At 37.6% G+C, this 25,279-nt stretch overlaps 1 long non-coding RNA gene across 4 annotated transcripts; it reads right to left on the bottom strand.

The window, feature by feature from the left end:
• Positions 1-16,804: 16,804 nt before the first annotated feature.
• Positions 16,805-20,710, bottom strand: LOC141633144 (uncharacterized). 4 transcript variants are annotated; one of them, XR_012537944.1, is made up of 6 exons: positions 20,409-20,710; positions 20,170-20,258; positions 19,707-19,852; positions 18,345-19,376; positions 17,744-17,814; positions 16,805-17,164 (listed from the first exon to the last, which is right to left on the bottom strand). It is a non-coding gene; the product is annotated as an uncharacterized LOC141633144 (long non-coding RNA). The 4 variants fall into 4 exon arrangements; XR_012537946.1 differs by lacking the exon at positions 20,170-20,258 and having other exon boundaries at positions 18,676-18,790; positions 18,877-19,376; positions 20,409-20,706; XR_012537947.1 differs by lacking the exon at positions 20,170-20,258 and having other exon boundaries at positions 18,676-19,050; positions 19,175-19,376; positions 20,409-20,706.
• Positions 20,711-25,279: the final 4,569 nt, after the last annotated feature.

The raw sequence follows: 25,279 nt of genomic DNA, 5'->3' as shown, positions 1-25,279 counted from the left end.
ATCTCATTACCAAGTTGGGTCTTGTGGACGCTCCACCTGATTCCAACTTGAAGAGGGGCTGTTGAGAATACTGTGTTTGTTCTCAGTTGGATCAGTTGAGCTTCATGCTTCAGAAGGTTCTGGATATCTGCTCCACATCAGATCTGACTAAGCATTGGGAGTCTGTTATCATAACCGACTGGAATTAGTTTGTTACAAAGTTTGTTACAGATATTTCCTTACATAGAGTTTGTTACAGATATTTTTACACATTCAGATTTGTATATAAATAGCATACTGTACAACATTGTAACTTAAGCTTTTGATCAATGAAAATCAGAACATTATTTACCTTTGTTGTTCATCAATTTTTCTGATCAATAGTTTACATTTCATCACAAAACTACAATTCAACAGTTATGGAGCTTAATTGCAGGTTACTTGTTCGTGAGTTTTGATTAGCTATTGGGTCGGTTTAGCATGTTTGAGACGGAGTCCAAGTCCGAGGATAGGTGGGCCCAACGACGTATGAAGATGTCGTGAGATATGTGCGCAAATATTGGTCATATGTCGCACTCATAAGGTGCGCATATGACAAACAGGTAGACGGCAAAAACAAGATTCATGACCTGCATGCGACGTGCACGCGACTGACATTCGTGCTGCTTACTCCTTTGTCACACAGTTTGGTTTTATGAGACTCGTGTTTAATGTTTTATTTTACTCGGTTTGTTCCAAGACTCGCTTTGACTTTTTATTAGTTGACTTTGTTTAGAGAGTACTTAAGATTTTTTTTCAGTTTTATGGAGATGGATGCAATTTTCTTAGAAAACCTAATTACGTTTAAAAATAACTATTATGCAAGGCTAATTCTCTCTTACTTGACTCAACTAGTTGAAACTCCGGTAATTTCTTGTGAGATTATTAATCTTTTGCTTAATCATGAGTATTGTTTAGTTCCTTGTTTTAATATTAGTTTTGATATTCATCTTGATTAGGTGTACGACTAATTAGGGTTTATATTAATTCATATGCTAGATTCGATTAAATGCTCAGTTTGCTATATTAATCTTATCGCGGTAGCAATTGTGATTAAGTTATCGTACTCAGTTTGTCGTAATTTATTCATAAAAAGGATTAAACTTGTGATTTGAATATCGACAGCGTTGTTGGTATTAGTTATTTCTATTACTTTTTCTCTATTGATTGAATGCTTTTAGTTACTTGAACTTGAATTGAATGATTTGGGTTAGTAACAGAAAGGGTGATTAAAGGCAACCGATTTGACTTTCTTCACTAAAATTAGATGAGAAATTGATATTTAATAAAATTGAACTTTATTAGATATTGTAATAGATTGCTCAAGATTGACAATTGTTTATAGTCGATGATCGAGTCATTACTTGGTAGTGAATATGAATTTGAGTCAAGATTCTTCTCCATATTTGATTACTTATAATTCTATTTATTTATTCTCATTTCATTATTAGTTTAATCTTTAAACCAAACTAAATCCCCCCTTTAGACAGTTAATACGATTCTTAATTTAGTTAAGGATCGCTTTTTCCTACACTTTATTTACTTTTACAATTCATCCAATTCCTTGTGGTTCGGCCCTTATTTCTGCTTTACTACTTGTTTAGTATCAAGGATTTAAGTGATATAAATTGTTAATTTGAGGCATACGACTTTAGCCTGTCAAATTTTGGCGCCGTTGCCGTGGAATTGGCATTAATTGTTTTTGTGTTTAGCGCAGGTTTATGCATAATACTCGTTTTGCTAACTTGAACCTCGAGCCTTTCGATCAAGAGATTGAGAATACTCTTTTCAGGTTACGTAAAAACAAGAAAGGTGCAATAGTGGCTATTCCTGAAGGCGGCGACTTTGACGATCTACATTCAGAATCTGACATTTCTGAATATTCTGAAGAATCCGAAGAGTCTTTAAACATGGCTGGTAATATTAAAGAACTTACTGCACCCGGTCTCACCCAACAACCTCTTTTTATTACATACCCTCCGTTGGGTAAGAATGGAACTTTTAAGTTGAAGTCAGGGTTGATTCATCAATTGCCCACTTTCAACGGTCTAAGTGGAGAGGATCCCAATAAGCATTTGTCGGATTTCCATATTGTTTGCTCAAGCATGAAGCCGGCTACAGTTACTAATGAACAACTTAAATTGAGTTCCTTTCCATTCTCTCTTACGGATGCTGCACGAGATTGGTTATATTACTTGCCACCTGCAAGTATTTATACATAGGTAAAGAGGAAGAAAGCATTCCTTGAAAAGTATTTTCCTGCTTCCCGAGCTTCCCAATTGAAGAAACAGATTATTAATACGGAACAGAGGGATTGTGAGCCTATGTATGAGTACTTGGAACGCTTGAAGAAGTTATGTGCTACATGTCCCTATTATGGATATACCGCTCAAGACCTTGTCATGTACTTTTGTGGAGGTCTTTGCATGGAAGATGCTCGTACTGTGTCTGCCGCATGTGGTGGAAATATTGTGAACAAAAGACCGTCTGAGGCTTGGACGATCATTGGTAAGTTGGCTGAGAGCTCCCGGAATTTTTCTAGAAAATATGTAAAGCGCGGAGTCAATTCGGTGGGTTCATCTTCTTCATCCTCTTCCAATCTTGAAGAGAAAGTTGATACTTTGACAAGTCTTTTCAAGGATATGATATCAGCGCAAAGGATGGCAATGGTTTGTGGAATCTGTTCCGATGGACATCCTAGTGAGCACTGTCCACTCATGCAAGAAGGTTCTCAAGAAGAGGTGAATGGGGTATAGGAGAGTATACCTTAAAATAAGTGGGATCCTTACTCTAACACTTTCAATCCCGGGTGGAAAGCGCATCCAAATTTTCGTTGGGGCGATTCTCAAAACACCCAACAGTTTGGACAAGGTGGTCAATCCGGTCAACCTAAGAATTAGTTTATACCTCAACCACAAGTTCAAAATTTACCTCCAACTCAACCTCCTCCAAGAAGGTTCTCAAGAGTGCTATCTTGCACGATGAATAGGAGATTGTGGATGAGAAAGGTGAGAGTGCAACTCCAGAACCTGTGACAGAAGCATCGGTTACTGCTAAACCGGTATTGGAGGCGGATCTCCCATTTCCTAATTCTTTAAAGTCCACAAGACGGATTGAGAATGACAAGGATATTTATGAGTGTGGACACGGCCCACCTGCGAGCCCACATCGATCTGTGGATGCACATCAGTCTTTTTGAAAGCCACGCTCGGCGGCGTAAAAATGCTTTCGACCGGATCGTTTTAGATCGGTCGGTTTCGTCTCGGTAAGGGTCTCGAAACGATTAGAGATGTTCGGAGTCGCCACCAAGCATTTGTGGGATGCCTGGAACCCGTTCGAAATCCACTTTATATCTCGGTCAAATCGAAGCACAAAGCAGCGTTTGACATAGGTACTAAAGATAAGGAAATCGTCCCTCTTTAGCATCCTATATCTAGAATGACTCTCGTACGCCCTGGATAAGGTCGTCCACTATCCAAAATTTCTGAGTAAGAGGTGAAGGTACGTATTGGGAAGCCCTTTAATCAGACACCCAGTCCCGTCCGCGTTTAGCGGCCTCTACTGATCGATCTTGGTTGGTTGAATGCAAAAGTTGATAAAACGGTTTAAATGCATGAATGCGCAACCAATGATTTAAACCTAATATGTGAGAGCTTTCTAAGTCAGTTGATTTAATCCAAGTATCAAGTATAACATGTCTAGTTGGATTAATGATTGATTTGCATGCAAGACGGAAATTAAACATCCATTTACCAGTATTAGGTTTAGGGTGCATAACATGATCCATTTGTCTTAGTAAGGTATTTCGCAAATATGTTTTTGAATAGTCATCTAATCCGTCCTATATCCGGGTTAACCGGAGTCGGGATTGTCCTAGACTAATGCTGGAAGGGAACAGGCCTTGTACCAGACGGCTATATGAGGCGCGAGCCAGCCAGCGATACAAGGGGCCTCCCTCTGGTTTTGAAAGTCAGAAATGGAGAGCCTGTTTAGGCGCGGGTTAGCCCACGGTTAATGTGCCATGTTCTGACCTTTTAGAAAATGTTATAAAATGTGTTGAAAATGGGTATTTGAACCCAGTTTGATTTGAAGGGGTCGTTTAGACCGCATTTGTTGATTTGAAGAACTAGACTCGAATAATCATCATTATTTTGATAATATTCGGTGTCGGGTTCGATTTGACAAACTTGACATGAATAGTTTTGAAAATGATTATGGACTAATTGTCTTAAGTCCATTTGAATGTAATTAGTCGATACTCATCATCGTACCCGGGTTAAAATCCGGCATGGTATGTAGAACCAAGGATGACTTTGTGTTGGGGACTAATATGTTTGTTTGAAAATGTAAAGAAATGAAATAAAAGGCTTTAAAATACCTTTTAAATGTCATTAACCAAATATTATCACCGAAACACGGATTTAACCGTCATAGTATGAGGAACCAAGGGTAAAAAATGTTTTATGGTTAAAACAAGTGGAATAAAATAAAAAGGGTTCGAAAATACTTGAAATGGTGAAAACCGATTACAAATATGAAGATGGATTAAAGGGAAATGACGAAAACAAACACGGTTGATCTCTGGTCTGAGTACCCCATTTAGGCGCGGGCCAGTTGGCGACCTAAGGGGCTTCTGCCGCAGACCAAAAATCAGTTTTGGCTCGTTTTTTCCATGTTTTGGTTCATATTATGCATGTTTTAGCATGTTATAGTCATGAAACAAATGAAAACATAATAAAAGAGGATTTTTACACCCTCATACTTATATGTTTGGTTATGGCGAGTGACCGACGTAAGTGTAACAACTCGTTTGATCGGAAAAGACTCGGTTTAAAACCGTTTTGGTAAGTAAAAAAGAGTGTTTTAATGTTAGTGATGGTGTAGTGGTCGAAATGGTCGGTCAAGTGATTTAATGCACGATGACGGTACCAAACAATGTGTAAGGCTCGTGTTTACGATCGGTAGGTCGTAAATACGCGTCGGGTTGTGACTTAAGAAGTCGAGTCGATAATTTTAAGGGAGAAAAGGGGGGCGGACACTCGCGTAACTCTCAAATGGGTGGCATTTGAGGGGTATTTATAGGAGAATGAGTGGTTGTGTGAGTTTTGAGCGACGTTGCCACCTGGGCTGCTCAAAGAGGCGTGAGCCACGTCGCGGTTCTTCGAGTTGTGCTGTCACTTTCACAACAAACGCAATCATGGTTTGTTCTATCCTAGGTTTTGTAGTCACATGTTTGGCACTTGAGCAACATGAATCCGGGAAAACTTAAGGTAGAAGGTTTGAAATGTTTTGTTTTTGGTGGCTGACTCGGTTTGACTCGTTGTTGGAGTTGGGATTTGAATTTTTGAGTCTGTTTTTGGTCCGGTGTAGGTTTTGACTCTAGTTAGTGTTATTGCGACCCCGTCGTCGTACATTAAACACTCCAGGTATTTTTGAAATGTTTTGAAATGTTTTATTTTCGAAATCGTTTTAAGTTTTTCGACGTAAAGTTGTACACAAACTGTCGATCAAACGCCGCGATTACAAAACATGTTGTAGTCTGATAATCATCGGGTGTTTGTTGGAGTCTCAGCCGATACTGGGTCTCTACAGAGCCCCCACTTTGACCGAGGCTTGGACAAGGCGAAAGTCAAAGTAAAGCCCCCAGGTCAATCGAAGATTACAACCTGGAGACCCAAGCGACGTCGATGCGGCTCGAAAGGATTCGGGCCAAGGACCTGCCGTCGGGAAGCGCGACGTCAAGGCGACTCGAGGGTACGAGTCAAGGACCTGTCGTCGGGAACAGTTTAGAGTCTGTCTACTGGCCGTGCGGGTCGTTTAAAGTCCGTTAGACTACGTACAAAGGCTCGCCAGCCATAAGAAGAAGTCATACCTGAGGCGTCTTCGGATATGTCCTTGAATGTTTGCGGACAAAGGCTCGCCAGCCAATGGTATGGAAATGTACCTGAGGCATCTTCGGGATCTGCCCTTGAAAGGTTGCGGACAAAGGCTCGCCAGCCAATGTAAGAAAATGTACCCGAGGCATCTTCGAGATCTATCCTTGAATGTTTGCGGACAAAGGCTCGCCAGCCAATGGTAAGGAAATGTACCCGAGGCATCTTCAGGATCTGCCCTTGAAAGGTTGCGGACAAAGGCTCGCCAGCCAATGATAACCGATCAATGGATCAAGGGAATAGCCGCGTCAAAAGGGCTTGTCTTGAAAGTAGCGAACTCGTGATGCCGCCGTGAATTTGAATGAGAATAGCCGTGTCAAAAGGGATTATCTTGAAAGTGGCGAACTCATGATGCCACTTGGGAAATAGCGAATTTGAATTTTCACTATCACTGTTTTTGAAATGAGCGGGTTCCGCGAGGAAGCCCCCTGCTGGTATTTCAAGGAATAGTGAATTTGGAATTTTCACTATTAATTGATGTGACGGTTTATGTGCCGCCGTTGACATTTGATGGAAATAGTGAATTTGGAATCTTCACTATTGATTGAAGTGACGGTTTATGTGCCGCCGTTGACATGTGTGGAAATAGTGAATTTGGAATCTTCACTATTATTTCTGAAATTGAAAGAAAATAGTGAATTTGATTTCACTATTATTTTTGAAGTTGGCGGTTTTGATTGCTGTTTGCTTGAAAATAGCGATTTTAAATTTTCACTATTTGATTGGAGTGACGGTTTATGTGCCGTTGTTTAAAGCCTCTGAAAATAGTGAATTTGAATTTCCACTATTTATTTTTGTTTTTGAGAAATGACGATCTTTAATATCGTCAAATGAAAATTCGAAGTTTGTTATGTGGAAATTGGGCTAAAGCCCAAAACTCGCTGAAAAGGCAAGGGACGCCTGATTGAGGCGCGAGCCACCTGGCGAGCCAAAGGGGCTTCCCTTTTTCTGTAAAAAGACGCGAGTTCAGGCTGCAACTCATTCATCATTCCGCCTTCTTCATTTTTGACACAAAACCCGCGAAAATTGCCATTGAAGGACCTTCACTAGCTTCCACTCTCGCCATTATCAACAATGTCATCTCAAGGTAAGTATTTCCTCTTGAATCCATTCAAATTTGTTGATCTTTAGCTTGATTGAATTAGGGCGGATTTTACCCAAAAAAATCGAATTGGGCGTTTCTTATTGAGCCCATTTCGAGTGAAATTGATGCTTACATTAGGTTAGAAACCTGTTTAGGAGTGTAGGGGTGCTTTTAGTTTGCATTTTGGTCCTCGTTCCCCCTCCCTATGCTCGAAAAACGTGAGTGAGGTGAGAAACCGTCTCACTTCGCAATGCCAAGTTTATTTGCTTGGGTCGTGGGTCCCACTAGGTTGCATTGTAGTTGGGAAAACCCGTATTTGCCATTTATGGACCTTCGTTGGGTATTTGTAGGCAAAATTGGATTTTTGCCTTTTGTGACTGGGATCTTACGTCTGACAAAATAAGCGTCTGTTTGGGCTTGAATTGAGTCAGTTTGCCTTGAAATGGACCTTATTGGTAATTTAGGTCACCTTGAGGCGTGATAAAATCACGTTTGCCTTTTTGCGGTCGTTTTTGAATTTTGACCGGTTTGGGCTCAAATTAGCGTATGAATTGCCTTTTTGAACCGTAGAAAAATACCTCATTGTGCCGGGAATGTATTTTGGCTTGTTGGTGGGCCCCGTAGGGGTCTTGTAATGCCGTTTTTTTTGTTTTGACTCGTCTTTTGCTTGAAAAGATGGGCGAGTCGTTTTTGTTTGTTTATTGTCAATGGTTTTGTTTGGTTGGATTTTGGGCGGGATTTCCCTTGTTTTGTATTGCAGGTTGTGTTTTTTTGGATTTATCCATTTCATGCCGTCGTAATGCCGAAATTTCGGCTGACGTTTTTTTTGTTTGTTCTTTTGATCATAGGATATCGTTTGGGACCTATGGGGTCCGTTGTTGAGGTTTTGGAGGAGGAGGACGATCCTGGAGGGGAAGAGACGGCCGAAGAGGCTGCCGATTTTGAGGCGGTGGTGGAGGATGCTTCCGTAGAGGAGGAGAGGTGGCTGACGTGGCCGGTTTGTCCTTTTCGTTGTGGCTCATAGACAGGATGGCTGATGATTGGGGGGTCAGCACCGGAGTGGTGCATCGCATCATGGTTCTTGGCCTCCTCATCATCCGAAGTCTGCAAGACACTGTCTTCTTTTTTATCGTGGAGCGGGAACGAGGTATTACCATAATGGTAATCACCTCTGCTTCCGTTGTTGCTCCCCTGTTCCCTATGTTACTCCCTTTCTTTTCTGATCGGAGGGTAGGGAGTGGTTAGTTCGGTAGGTGGCAGATAGCCCCCGGTTCGTTGTCTTAGGCCGGTGTCTGTATGATAGACGGTTGTTTTAGGCCAGTGTCTGTATGATAGACGGTTGTTTTAGGCCAGTGTCTGTATGATAGACTGTGACACCCTCTAATAAACCGATAATTAAACGCGTAAATTCTACGGAAAAACTGGTAGGATATGTTTGTAATTGGTCCAACTATATAAAAACCTGTAATTTCAAAACTTTTTTTCTAAACCAATCACAACATTTCCAACATTCCCATGAGGCGGGTGCCAAAACCTGCAATGCTAACGAACTAATTTACATACATAACTAAAGACGCGAGAATAAAGTGATACAAGCCAAAATAGAAAAGGGAGACATATGTCCCTTCAAATTATATACAAAACCAAAGTTAAAAGGTTTACTATATGAATAACCAAACTAGGTCCAACGTTCCTTATGCTCGCTAGCTGCCCCGTGACCCCAACAAAGCATCAACAACCTTTTGTCAATCGCATTTTATACAAACACGAAAGCCACAATTAGGTGGGAGTAACTTCGAGTCCTCCCGCCACGAATCGTCATAATTAATGTAACATGTAGTATAACATGTAAACAATATGATAAACAATGTAATTATCATGTAATCTAACCTATGACCCCTAAACTGACCAAACTAAACTATCATGTGAATCATATAACAAATAGTAATCCAAACTTTATCAATCAGAACGGCTTACATCTCACCTATTACAGATTCATAAAGTCACCATACAAGAAAGGGCAATATATCAAAGACAGGCATAAGTTCTTAGCACCGTCAATAGTCACTCTGTAACTCGAGTCTATACCACGAGGTAGGGAAGGTAATCGAACCGGTATCTTGGCTCAGCGGTTAATATTAATAAAACACGGCCAAGACACAACACAACCCTAGCCTAAAATCTGCGCAGACCTAGACATGCGGATACACACCACCGCACCCAAGACCCACAATTTTTCTAAAACAAAGTGAGTACCCTAAGGAGTCCACCAATGGGTTGGCTAGTACTTAAGCTGACCACTTACTATCAAAATAAGTAACGAGGTCATGCCCCAACTTGGATATAAATCCACTAGTCAGGAACACAAAGGCTATCAAGCAGTGAACATATACTCGTCAAAGACTATAAAGACCTATCTATGATGAAGGCCAAAATACTCACCTAGGACCTAGTCGCAGCTAGTCCCAGCTTGAATACTTTAGCCCACACCACACAAGACAAGTAAGACACCCACTTAACCATAAGAGGACAAAAAGTCCAACTTACCAACCTAAATGCTAACATTCTATCATGTGAAAGGCTATATAAATGTCTATTCAGCATACAATCCAACAGTATCCTCAATAAGTATTAAATACCAATTTCCAATTCTAACAATATTAACCATATTAAAGGCTTTAGGGAATCTAGAGCCGTTTCTACAATATAAGAAGCTACTTAAATTCAACTAACTACACATGTGAAATAGAGATATAATAAATGGCCTAAAACAAGAAAAAGGCCGATTATCTAATTCATTCAACCGAATTTTTACCGCAACCCCCCCTGCAGTGCGGGTTAAATTGCGGTGACCAATCACTCAATTAATCGACATCGCATCACCAAAGGGACTAAGGCTCAGTTTTTGGCACAATCAACAAAACATTACAATTATCGCTATATAATTCATTCTGAGCCTAATCTTTACAATTTCATTTTCTTACCTATACTAACATGTGCAACTACCAAAATAAATATAATTTTTACCTTTAACATAATTTTTACTACTAACTTGATTTAATTCAAAAGTTTACCCATACATTACTTATTCTAATTATATCATTAATGAACCTAAAATGACGAACAATGCATGGAAAACCGCGAAACAAGCAACGGACCGACCCGGGCCAGCCGTGGGTAAACTGCTGGTCAGCTTGCTTCGAACTCTTCGCCGCCTCCCTTACTCCTCTTTTTTTCCATTTTTGTTCATTATAACATCGTCTGAACACTAATTAATCGTTCCCAATACAACTATGTTAACTTATACTAACAAAGGACATAAATTAAGCATGCATGCATCAAATTTTAACATGTGAAAATTTCTACTCAAACCAAAAATCACAAAACATCCAAAAACAACAAAGCATGTGACGATCTTTCGTCGAGTAACTCGAAATATGTTACCTTAAGCTAGAAAATGATCAATTAGCACCTTAAAACCCAAACCCTAACAAGCACTAGCCGCTATCCTCAACAATATACGAGTCCCCAAACTCGTCCTCCAAATCTTCACCTAAATAAACAATAAAAACACACAAATAAGCATAAATACCGAATTTTACCCAAAATTCGTCTTAAAACAACTTCAAGAAAATTGAAATTAAATTATACCAGGTTGTAGATCTCGACGAGGGGATTCCGGAAAGGTAAATTTCGTGAAAATCCGATAAGAAATGCAAAAGTTATGGTGAATTTGAGCTTTGATTTGGTATAAAATGGTGTTTTGATGATTTTGGGAAATGTTAGAGGATGAAGAACAAAGAAAATCAGAAAAAAAGAAGGGGAAGGGGGAGTGACGCGTGAAAGGGAGGGGAAAGGAGGAAAGGTGCGGGTTTAGTCGGGATTTTACGAGTCGGTTTCAGCTCGTTTCGATAATAATTAAAACCGTAGGTCAAATGCAAATTCCGACAAGACCAAAGTTCTTAAACACGCGATTACAAGAAAATTGAATACTCATACGACCCATTTCCAAATTCGTTTACCCAATGTTCAAAAGAATTGTCATTTTCCCCCCGATACGCCCTTATTTCGAAATAAAAAGTTTTACACGGTTTAAACTATTTTTAAACATTTCGAAACTATCAAAATAAATACTTTTCTTCAAAATATAATAAAATTATATTTCTTTGAATTATTTTTACTTTAAATACTTAAATATCAACTTTTATTTGATTAATAAATTATTTCCGAAATATATTAACGGTCCGAAATTACGGGGCGTTACAATCACCCCTCCTTTTAAAAAGTTTCGTCCTCGAAACTTAGAAGGAGAAATTATAGTTATAAGAAAATATAGGTATCTTTTCAATGAAACGGTGATACTCTTGTTGATCAGACAAGAACATCCATATTCATATCAAGATATAAAAATATTTCTACACCAATAAATGAGAAAACCCATTATTGGGACGTCACCAACAACGAGATTTAACATTCACTAATGTTAAAACCATTGAAAATCATAAAAGCATTTTCAAACTTTTAGTTTACAGTTCTATAATAAGAATAATATCTTTACTAATTATGATTAAACACGGCTTAGTAACTCGGAAAAAGAGTAAGAAAAGGAATCATTACACAAAACGAGAAATAGCTTAGATGTCCAATCGAACACTAGGGTTGAAAGGGAGTGAGAAATCATTTTCAAATGTTATAGAAAAAGGTCAATTTGTAAATTTACTCCAAGTAAATGAACCAAAAGTTTACTCAAACTATATAGAATCTATGCAAGATGGAAAACAACTCGGGAACGAGAAGTGCAAGTCGCGATAGGGAACTCACACCCAACAGACAAGAAGGAATTGAACTTTTAAAGGTGGAATTTTTGGATGAAGTCAATAAAGATGTCAACGAACAAGACGCTTTACTCAAGAGGTCAAATGAGTTCCATAAAGGCGAGCACAACGGAACAAGCCAGAATAGCAAGAATGACAATTGTCGGAGATCGGAATTAGGAAGATCGGTACATCGAGAAAGGTTCACTCAATTATCCAACCACAGAGTCATCCTACTAGGTCCTCCGAACATCAACAGGGCAACAACCAGAGGCCACACTAATCCAAAGAGCCATCTGAACCACTCCTCGACAAGTCTACTCATAAGCTAATCCTTGAGACAATCCTATCCTCTACAATTATAACTTAACGGTTTCCCAATCAAAATGTTTCCACCAGTATCCTCCATCAAACAAACTCAAAATCCAAAGTCGAAACTAGTAACAATATTATACCCTTACCAAGATTCAATATTCTCAAACGCATTCATGCTTGAAACCAACCCACAAGCAACAAGTTGCACTATCCAATCCATAATTAGCACTAACTATAAGATAAATGGGTTCATCACACAAATCATCTGATCGGTTTACTCAAGGTTCACTATCCTACTTCCCAACAATATTCCAATTCCAATAGAAAGATTCCTCAAAGGATTAAATATAAGATCCAAATTTACAATAACAATCCACAGACTTAACTATCAATCCCCAATTCCGTAAAGTAAGGATCAAATGACAAACGACAATCCCCGAACGCCAATGCCCAAAACAAATCCAAAATAACCATAGAAATACTCCACCCAGGTAAACTAATCCCATTAGTCTCATCATCAAATTGAAACCAAAGTGGGTCTTATAACACCAAAACACGCGAACCTTAACTCGCAAGGAGACTACAACATTGCCATTATAAGAATTCCACCAAAAATCTAGCTCTCATATCACATGGTCAAATACAGACACAAACTCCTACACTAATTCCCGACAAAAATCAAAATACAAAAATCCTCAAATCACATCCCACTAACTCTGTAAACATGGTCAACAAGGTATCAACTATACTAAGTAGATAAGGAGTGATAACGGGATAGAGAAACGGTAAAATATTTTCAAAGGATGCATGAACCTGACAAGTTAGGAAACTAAGGAGTCAGACCGTAAAGATAACGGTTGACAAAAATAAGAGGTATTCGAGTTAAGAAGATATCTAGGGCAAGAAGAAGATACATAAACTTTGGCATAAGAACAGGGTTCAACAAACGTTAAAGAGAAGGGAAGGAGAACAGAAGCGGCATAATGAAAGGGTTACCGCTTACCAAACACTCATCAAAGCCTATGATCGATATGATAAGGTTACATCACTAAGGTGCTCAACAAAGCCTCAAAAGTCTACCAAACCATAGGACTAACAAGGACTCCACAATGGTAGGTATTCCCCAACTCAATTGGTTCTAAGAGCCAAAATCAATTCACCACACAAATTCATTTGTTACCATCCATGTCCCAAAGTATCTCCTTTACAATTCTCGTCATCGAACTTCACTTGCTATGTCATCCCCAAGTACCATGGCTTGTTTACTCCATCATCTCACCACTTAATACTTCTAGTCTCCGATACCATAAATTAGAATCGCACCCTTGAACTCACGAATTACATCGAACAACATTCCACCAAAATTCCCAAATCCAGATATGATTAATAAGGTCAACCACGTGTTCTCAAATTTCGAAAGGTCAACAAGGGCTACACTATACTAGATTTGGTCAACTCAAAAGGTTTAACAAACTAACTAATTCCAACGTACAATACCAATCCATTAGGCAATATCAATGTCCTATTGTATTCCTTTCAAGGCCTACAAGGATTAGTGCTAACTATTATTCCTTTAATTCACCACAAGAAATATCGAGACTCTCAAATGAAGTAGCTTAGGTTCATTCCATCTTATGTGCTAAGGTAGTACCCATGCTCAAACATCTATAACAAACAAGCTCTCAATAGACATAAATCCCAAGGTGTTTCTCAACTCACTAGGCTCTCATATCAAGTACACTAACAAGACTAACCAAAGGATCCCAAGTTATATTCTCCTATACAACTCAAACCTTAAACAATCAATTTCTCAACTCGTTCACGCCCTCCAATGATATATTCTCTCAAAACCGGGTTCTCCTGAACAAGGGAACTATCCTGCGGAATAAAAGGAAGGTGTCCACATGGACTTTATTATAAGAAGAAAACGAACCTAAGATGAATCGGGAGAAAGAATTGAAAGGTAGTTACCAAGGCGAGAGAAGAGGAATTTGAAAGACGAATAAACAACGAGATTGGAAGACTAAGGTAAGATTGCATTATCTACATCTATTGGAGAGTCATCTTACAAAAGAGAAAATCAATTAGTACCTAACAATTAGCAATCACAAATAGACTACCACATAAAATCCTAAATCTACCCATCCTACCCATCTCTCAAGTTTATTATTTAAAGGTCAAGTGATTTTAAGTGGGGTGCACAAACGTGCGTCGGGAGCAACAAGGCTCTGATACCAACTGTGACACCCTCTAATAAACCGATAATTAAACGCGTAAATTCTACGGAAAAACTGGTAGGATATGTTTGTAATTGGTCCAACTATATAAAAACCTGTAATTTCAAAACTTTTTTTCTAAACCAATCACAACATTTCCAACATTCCCATGAGGCGGGTGCCAAAACCTGCAATGCTAACGAACTAATTTACATACATAACTAAAGACGCGAGAATAAAGTGATACAAGCCAAAATAGAAAAGGGAGACATATGTCCCTTCAAATTATATAGAAAACCAAAGTTAAAAGGTTTACTATATGAATAACCAAACTAGGTCCAACGTTCCTTATGCTCGCTAGCTTCCCGTGACCCCAACAAAGCATCAACAACCTGTCAATCGCATTTTATACAAACACGAAAGCCACAATTCGGTGGGGAGTAACTTGAGTCCCCACCCACGAATTGTCATAATTAATGTAACATGTAGTATAACATGTAAACAATATGATAAACAATGTAATTATCATGTAATCTAACCTATGACCCCTAAACTGACCAACCTAAACTATCATGTGAATCATATAACAAATAGTAATCCAAACTTTATCAATCAGAAAACTTACATCTCACCTATTACAGTTCATAAAGTCACCATACAAGAAAGGGCAATATATCAAAGACAGGCATAAGTTCTTAGCACCGTCAATAGTCACTCAATAACTCGAGTCTATACCACGAGGTAGGGAAGGTAATCGAACCGGTATCTTGGCTCAGCGGTTAATATTAATAAAACATGGCCAAGACACAACACAACCCTAGCCTAAAATCTGCGCAGACCTAGACATGCGGATACACACCACCGCACCCAAGACCCACATTTTTTCTAAAACAAAGTGAGTACCCTAAGGAGTCCACCAATGGGTTGGCTAGTACTTAAGCTGACCACTTACTATCAAAATAAGTAACGAGGTCATGCCCCAACTTGGATATAAATCCACTAGTCAGGAACACAAAGGCTATCAAGCAGTGAACATATACTCGTCAAAGACTATAAAGACCTATCTATGATGAAGGCCGAAATACTCACCTAGGACCTAGTCGCGGACTAGTCCCAAACTTGAATACTTTAGCCCACACCACACAAGACAAGTAAGACACCCACTTAACCATAAGAGGACAAAAAGTCCAACTTACCAACCTAAATGCTAACATTCTATCATGTGAAAGGCTATATAAATGTCTATTCAGCATACAATCCAACAGTATCCTCAATAAGTATTAAATACCAATTTCCAATTCTAACAATATTAACCATATTAAAGGCTTTAGGGAATCTAGGGCCGTTTCTACAATATAAGAAGCTACTTAAATTCAACTAACTACACATGTGAAATAGAGATATAATAAATGGCCTAAAACAAGAAAAAGGCCGATTATCTAATTCATTCAACCGAATTTTTACCCGCAACCCCTGACCTGCGGAGTGCACGGGTTAAATTGCGGCGACCAATCACTCAATTAATCGACATCGCATCAGTCAAAGGGACTAAGGCTCGGATTTTCGGCAGACAATCAACAAAACATTACAATTATCGCTATATAATTCATTCTGAGCCTAATCTTTACAATTTCATTTTCCTAACCTATACTAACATGTGCAACTACCAAAATAAATATAATTTTTACCTTTAACATAATTTTTACTACTAACTTGATTTAATTCAAAAGTTTACCCATACATTACTTATTCTAATTATATCATTAATGAACCTAAAATGACGAACAATGCATGGAAAACCGCGAAACAAGCAACGGACCGACCCGGGCCAGCCGTCACTACTACACATACCTTGCATTGGTGACGCTTTTTTAGGTGTTTTTCGACGCTTTAAAGCGTCAATTTTTTTTTTATCGACGCTTTATAAAAGCGTCAAATTTTGGGCCGTCGGTATTTTTTGACGCTTTTTTTAGTCAATAATTATGACGCTTTTTAGCGTCTTCATTGACTATTGACGCTTTTAATTGTCAACAAATTTGACGCATTTAAGCGTCTGCGATGATCACGGCGGTTTTTCTTTGTCAACATATGTGACGCTTTTAAACGTCTTCATGAACTATTGACGCTTTTAATTGTCAAAAAATTTGACGCTTTTAACCGTCGTCAGTGACCATTGATGGTTTTTTTTGTCAACAAATTTGACGCTTTTAAGCGTCTCCAGCGACTATTGATGCTTTTATGCGTCACTCGATGAGACAGAATTAAGCATCACCTATTTATATATTGACACTTTTTATTGTCACACTATATTTCAGCTTATAGAATTTTTAGATTTTAATTTCCTGATAAAATCGTAGAGATTATTTAAATAGACCTATATAAGTACGTAATGGTACTACTAAATCATGAAAAAACACAATGCAATTATATATATAGAATGATGTAGTGAGTACGTACGTACCCACGTACTTTTATAAATAATCATGTGAGATACATATATCGTCTCCATCGTCACAAATACTGCTAGCATTAACAATTAAACTAATATAAGCTAGTACGTACTTTATAGTACGATAAAATCAAAAATACCAAAAGGGGTCCGGATGATAAAAAAAATCCAACATAAAATTATCCAAAAAAATCGTAAATAATGCTAAGTAACTAGCTAGACAAGGACACTTGATAGTTTGAACGTGGTAGGAGCTTCAATCATGTAGGCGCAATGTCAAAAGGACTTCAATCAACATATGAAGGCGCGTCCTCACCATCTGATGAATTTGAAACCTATAATGGGCAAACAAAATATAATTTATATGAATATGTTTGATAAGTACATATGAATAATACCGTATATACTATATTCAAACACCTATTCTGTGGCTAAGATATGGCGAAGATGAATATGAATAATACCGTATATACTATATAGAAATATGGCGTATTACACACAGATTAATACCCTTTCCATATCAGGTGGGTCAAATAAAAGGCAAAAAAACGATTGAACCGAAGGAGCATTGATCAAAGAAAGGAAGCCATGCAGCACATAGAAAAGGGAGCAACGAGTAGCCAAAAAAATGTGAGAGCGATAGGTAAAATCAGAAACATGCGAGTCTTACTATCCAATACAGCATACAAGATATACTCACAATAAGACAAACAAGTTCACTTGCTTCAGTATCTCAAGAAAACAGTATGGAAATTTATTAGAAGGCTCATTTGTCTTGTTAAAAGATAAAGAGGAAGTAAAATAGTGAAAATACATGTATACTGTATTTGCCATTGTAAAGAAAGTTTTTACATCTAAATAGTGTCATGTTTTAAAACTCATAATGCAAGAGAGTATCAGATAGCTACACATACCATTTGGATAAACCCTCTATTGCTCAAGAAAGGTGTATAGTTAATCCAGGCATCAACTCAACCAACTCAACCTGGGAAACATTCAAACATATATTTTGGATGTAACTAGCTGTCTAAATTTATACCTTTAACATTCACAACACTATATCATATCATATAAAAACAAGACTTCCTAACATAGGTTTGATATTAAGATCCCTCTCATAATTTTTAGTTTTGTGACCTATATTTCTTAAAAATCACAATATAAGAGCAAGTCAGTACTTCAATTATAAGTAACTAAAAAATATCCTAGAATCATGCAGTGCCTTTCAAATAGGACTTATAAGACCGTTATATGGAGTTAGTTTGGAAACGGATCCAAATCATATCATTTACCCATCTACATTAGCTCTCCTCTGGACTTATTGTAGCTTTATTCAACTTCTGATTCCTTTCCGTCCATCAAATTCCCGACTTAACCTCATGTGAACCACTTGTACTTTTCTAATACCCTCACTTATAAAACTTACATTGTTTCAGAATTAGATTTTTTAAAGCGAAAAAGCAATGTGAAGGGGAGGTAATACACTATTCGCAAATCTTTGATCAAAGTCAAGACTGAAACTTCGGTTGCATTTGCAGCATCGATCACTATATACGTGTTTGATCTTGAAGCAGCCAACACCGCGCCAATACAAAGACAAAGATCACATTAAAACAACAACAACAGGAGGCGAATAAAGATCAACAGAGCAAAGCGAAGAGATGATATCAAAGACATCGATCAGGAAGCAACATTAGCGAGAGATGAATGACAACAAAGAACTATCGACAGCAATAGGAAGCAGCAGACAACAAACAAAAACAGTAGACAGTAAACAACAAAAGCAACATCAACCCATCTGCACACACACACACACACACACACACAAACCATCCATGTTAGCTACCTTGAGGCGGAAAATGCATTTGGCTTGTCTTTGTTGTCCGAAAGCATCAAAACTATATTTCAACCCACATGCATAAGAACTTGTTTCCTCAAAACCATATAAGAAACATGTAAACCTACAACAAAAAGGTATCTGGGTAAACAACTTCCTATTTCAATCGATTTTCTTAAGCTATAATTACTTTAGTTCACACATTTTTACCTGAATGATTTTGATGACCAGCGCAAGGCACTGATACATTCACATCTAAATTCTAACCCAAAAGCAAAAGTTGAGGAATGTATCAGTCTTGTACGGATAGTAAAATAAAATTGTGACACACCGCAAAAGTGACATGTATACTTCAAAGCATGAATATATTCACCTCAAGTTAACCTGTGTACAAATGTTCCAAATTCTAATTGTTGCTAAATGAATCAAAACACAAAGACAGAACATATAGCCTGGAAGTAATGCAAAATCAAGCACATTTATACACAAGAATGGTGAGAGTACATACTTTTCACGAGCCGAAAGAAAGCTGCAATATCATTTGGAAGCAATTCTATAGTTATTACTTGGGATTGCTTTATGGTATTTAGTTTCAGGTTCATCCTCAACCATTTCATCATCACCTTCGGATGCTTTAGGTTATGGGTTAGGTCTCAGAGTTGGCCTTTCAGCCCATTTCTTTTTTGCTATCTTTCACTTCAAGACGAGCCCTATAATAAACCAACCAAACCTGAGCCCAACAACGATCAATAAAATCTAAAACGAGCTGACAGCATAGAAAGGTGTACTCTACGCACTACGCCTCACTTACAGTCAGTATCAAGGATGCTCAACTCAAGAAAGAGAGGGTTTATAGAAAAATTTACATTGCAAATTGGAGTTTTGCCTTTTTTCTTTAGATTAACAAATTCATTTATGTGAACATATTTACGCTGGAACTGGTGTTACCCAGCTTTATGAAAATATGTGTACCCACACGTTGTGCCCAAACATCATTTAGGAAAGGCTAAATAGCTACAAAGAGTGGTCGAGGGACCAACCAGATTTACAGATAAGCGAGACAATCGAGGCATTGCTCTTGGAAGAAGAAGCTGTTATACTTGTACTTTCATTTTCTTGTCATTGCTCTTGAACAAGAATCAGTCGTGCCAAGTTCACATCTTTCACGCATATAGCCTCCGTCTACCTACAAGATAAGACACAGTCATAGTACCAACTAATTTAGTACTCTATAGTTTATAGTAGGAAAAACAAAAATCAAGGTTTGCACAACAAAGATGAATCACACATATGTAACTCAAAACGAATTCCCCTTTTGAATTCATAGTTCCATCAACATTACGATAAAAAGTGTTCAGTAAAATAATGTTTTAAGTCGAGAACTTCATTTTAACCAATGATTATAGTTCAGTTACTACTCTAGATTTTCTATCTGTATAAGACAAAGTTAAATCACAGTTTCATAGATTAATTCAAAGGAAAAAAATGAGACCGGCAGCTTACTAATACTAGAGACGCAACCGAATCAATACATGCTCCAAAACCCAGATTTGGTGCCAGAATTCTCCCATAGTGACTAAATGACGATGCATCTATAATCAAGTTATTAGATACGGAGTAGAATAATGAACAAAAACACAAAAAAACACTAGATCTAGGGTTATAATTAGAAAACAAACGAATCTAGGGAAACAATAAATCAATTACAAAAACTAACGCAGCAAATATTATTAGAAACAAACCTTTGTCTTAATTTGTAACTGGGTGATTGAATGAATCACAATTAAATCGATTATTGCTGGTGTAGAACAATTAGCGAAGCAGATATTATTGCTAATAATCGATTATTGCTAGTATAATAATCGATTATTGTTGGGAGATTTTTTATTATTGTTGAGAGATAAATTTTTGGTTATCATTGATAAAGTAGAAAATGGGAGACGATATAGACGAAGATGAACAGAGAAAATGGATTTAGGCGGAATAACCTAACGCGAAATGGATTTTGGTGAATTTTTAATTTTTTAATAATTGCGCCCAAACCAAATTTAAGTACATGTGGATTATGAGGTCGACGCTCTATCAAAGCATCAATAATGAAGCGTCATAAATACAAGGGATGTGTAGTAGTGCGTGGGCCTGCCGGGCTGCTGCCGGGCCTGCTGCCGCCTCCCTTACTCCTCTTTTTTTTCCATTTTTGTTCATTATAACATCGTCTGAACACTAATTAATCGTTCCCAATACAACTATGTTAACTTATACTAACAAAGGACATAAATTAAGCATGCATGCATCAAATTTTAACATGTGAAAATTTCTACTCAAACCAAAAATCACAAAACATCCAAAAACAACAAAGCATGTGACGATCTTTCGTCGAGTAACTCGAAATATGTTACCTTAAGCTAGAAAATGATCAATTAGCACCTTAAAACCCAAACCCTAACAAGCACTAGCCGCTATCCTCGACAATATACGAGTCCCCAAACTCGTCCTCCAAATCTTCACCTAAATAAACAATAAAAACACACAAATAAGCATAAATACCGAATTTTACCCAAAATTCGTCTTAAAACAACTTCAAGAAAATTGAAATTAAATTATACCAGGTTGTAGATCTCGACGAGGGGATTCCGGAAAGGTAAATTTCGTGAAAATCCGATAAGAAATGCAAAAGTTATGGTGAATTTGAGCTTTGATTTGGTATAAAATGGTGTTTTGATGATTTTGGGAAATGTTAGAGGATGAAGAACAAAGAAAATCAGAAAAAAAGAAGGGGAAGGGGGAGTGACGCGTGAAAGGGAGGGGAAAGGAGGAAAGGTGCGGGTTTAGTCGGGATTTTACGAGTCGGTTTCAGCTCGTTTCGATAATAATTAAAACCGTAGGTCAAATGCAAATTCCGACAAGACCAAAGTTCTTAAACACGCGATTACAAGAAAATTGAATACTCATACGACCCATTTCCAAATTCGTTTACCCAATGTTCAAAAGAATTGTCATTTCCCCCCCCGATACGCCCTTATTTCGAAATAAAAAGTTTTACACGGTTTAAACTATTTTTAAACATTTCGAAACTATCAAAATAAATACTTTTCTTCAAAATATAATAAAATTATATTTCTTTGAATTATTTTTACTTTAAATACTTAAATATCAACTTTTATTTGATTAATAAATTATTTCCGAAATATATTAACGGTCCGAAATTACGGGGCGTTACAATCACCCCTCCTTTTAAAAAGTTTCGTCCTCGAAACTTAGAAGGAGAAATTATAGTTATAAGAAAATATAGGTATCTTTTCAATGAAACGGTGATACTCTTGTTGATCAGACAAGAACATCCATATTCATATCAAGATATAAAAATATTTCTACACCAATAAATGAGAAAACCCATTATTGGGACGTCACCAACAACGAGATTTAACATTCACTAATGTTAAAACCATTGAAAATCATAAAAGCATTTTCAAACTTTTAGTTTTGATTCTATAATAAGAATAATATCTTTACTAATTATGATTAAACACGGCTTAGTAACTCGGAAAAAGAGTAAGAAAAGGAATCATTACACAAAACGAGAAATAGCTTAGATGTCCAATCGAACACTAGGGTTGAAAGGGAGTGAGAAATCATTTTCAAATGTTATAGAAAAAGGTCAATTTGTAAATTTACTCCAAGTAAATGAACCAAAAGTTTACTCAAACTATATAGAATCTATACAAGATGGAAAACAACTCGGGAACGAGAAGTGCAAGTCGCGATAGGGAACTCACACCCAACAGACAAGAAGGAATTGAACTTTTAAAGGTGGAATTTTTGGATGAAGTCAATAAAGATGTCAACGAACAAGACGCTTTACTCAAGAGGTCAAATGAGTTCCATAAAGGCGAGCACAACGGAACAAGCCAGAATAGCAAGAATGACAATTGTCGGAGATCGGAATTAGGAAGATCGGTACATCGAGAAAGGTTCACTCAATTATCCAACCACAGAGTCATCCTACTAGGTCCTCCGAACATCAACAGGGCAACAACCAGAGGCCACACTAATCCAAAGAGCCATCTGAACCACTCCTCGACAAGTCTACTCATAAGCTAATCCTTGAGACAATCCTATCCTCTACAATTATAACTTAACGGTTTCCTAATCAAAATGTTTCCACCAGTATCCTCCATCAAACAAACTCAAAATCCAAAGTCGAAACTAGTAACAATATTATACCCTTACCAAGATTCAATATTCTCAAACGCATTCATGCTTGAAACCAACCCACAAGCAACAAGTTGCACTATCCAATCCATAATTAGCACTAACTATAAGATAAATGGGTTCATCACACAAATCATCTGATCGGTTTACTCAAGGTTCACTATCCTACTTCCCAACAATATTCCAATTCCAATAGAAAGATTCCTCAAAGGATTAAATATAAGGTCCAAATTTACAATAACAATCCACAGACTTAACTATCAATCCCCAATTCCGTAAAGTAAGGATCAAATGACAAACGACAATCCCCGAACGCCAATGCCCAAAACAAATCCAAAATAACCATAGAAATACTCCACCCAGGTAAACTAATCCCATTAGTCTCATCATCAAATTGAAACCAAAGTGGGTCTTATACCACCAAAACACGTGAACCTTAACTCGCAAGGAGACTACAACATTGCCATTATAAGAATTCCACCAAAAATCTAGCTCTCATATCACATGGTCAAATACAGACACAAACTCCTACACTAATTCCCGACAAAAATCAAAATACAAAAATCCTCAAATCACATCCCACTAACTCTGTAAACATGGTCAACAAGGTACCAACTATACTAAGTAGATAAGGAGTGATAACGGGATAGAGAAACGGTAAAATATTTTCAAAGGATGCATGAACCTGACAAGTTAGGAAACTAAGGAGTCAGACCGTAAAGATAACGGTTGACAAAAATAAGAGGTATTCGAGTTAAGAAGATATCTAGGGCAAGAAGAAGATACATAAAATTTGGCATAAGAACAGGGTTCAACAAACGTTAAAGAGAAGGGAAGGAGAACAGAAGCGGCATAATGAAAGGGTTACCGATTACCAAACACTCATCAAAGCCTATGATCGATATGATAAGGTTACATCACTAAGGTGCTCAACAAAGCCTCAAAAGTCTACCAAACCATAGGACTAACAAGGACTCCACAATGGTAGGTATTCCCCAACTCAATTGGTTCTAAGAGCCAAAATCAATTCACCACACAAATTCATTTGTTACCATCCATGTCCCAAAGTATCTCCTTTACAATTCTCGTCATCGAACTTCACTTGCTATGTCATCCCCAAGTACCATGGCTTGTTTACTCCATCATCTCACCACTTAATACTTCTAGTCTCCGATACCATAAATTAGAATCGCACCCTTGAACTCACGAATTACATCGAACAACATTCCACCAAAATTCCCAAATCCAGATATGATTAATAAGGTCAACCACGTGTTCTCAAATTTTGAAAGGTCAACAAGGGCTACTCTATACTAGATTTGGTCAACTCAAAAGGTTTAACAAACTAACTAATTCCAACGTACAATACCAATCCATTAGGCAACATCAATGTCCTATTGTATTCCTTTCAAGGCCTACAAGGATTAGTGCTAACTATTATTCCTTTAATTCACCACAAGAAATATCGAGACTCTCAAATGAAGTAGCTTAGGTTCATTCCATCTTATGTGCTAAGGTAGTACCCATGCTCAAACATCTATAACAAACAAGCTCTCAATAGACATAAATCCCAAGGTGTTTCTCAACTCACTAGGCTCTCATATCAAGTACACTAACAAGACTAACCAAAGGATCCCAAGTTATATTCTCCTATACAACTCAAACCTTAAACAATCAATTTCTCAACTCGTTCACGCCCTCCAATGATATATTCTCTCAAAACCGGGTTCTCCTGAACAAGGGAACTATCCTGCGGAATAAAAGGAAGGTGTCCACATGGACTTTATTATAAGAAGAAAACGAACCTAAGATGAATCGGGAGAAAGAATTGAAAGGTAGTTACCAAGGCGAGAGAAGAGGAATTTGAAAGACGAATAAACAACGAGATTGGAAGACTAAGGTAAGATTGCATTATCTACATCTATTGGAGAGTCATCTTACAAAAGAGAAAATCAATTAGTACCTAACAATTAGCAATCACAAACAGACTAACACATAAAATCCTAAATCTACCCATCCTACCCATCTCTCAAGTTTATTATTTAAAGGTCAAGTGATTTTAAGTGGGGTGCACAAACGTGCGTCGGGAGCAACAAGGCTCTGATACCAACTGTGACACCCTCTAATAAACCGATAATTAAACGCGTAAATTCTACGGAAAAACTGGTAGGATATGTTTGTAATTGGTCCAACTATATAAAAACCTGTAATTTCAAAACTTTTTTTCTAAACCAATCACAACATTTCCAACATTCCCATGAGGCGGGTGCCAAAACCTGCAATGCTAACGAACTAATTTACATACATAACTAAAGACGCGAGAATAAAGTGATACAAGCCAAAATAGAAAAGGGAGACATATGTCCCTTCAAATTATATACAAAACCAAAGTTAAAAGGTT

This window comes from Silene latifolia, chromosome Y, assembly GCF_048544455.1.
Source record: "Silene latifolia isolate original U9 population chromosome Y, ASM4854445v1, whole genome shotgun sequence".
Taxonomy (NCBI): Eukaryota; Viridiplantae; Streptophyta; class Magnoliopsida; order Caryophyllales; family Caryophyllaceae; genus Silene; species Silene latifolia.
The sequence above is the reverse complement of the archived record's forward strand: the minus strand, read 5'-3'. Positions and strand labels throughout refer to the sequence as shown.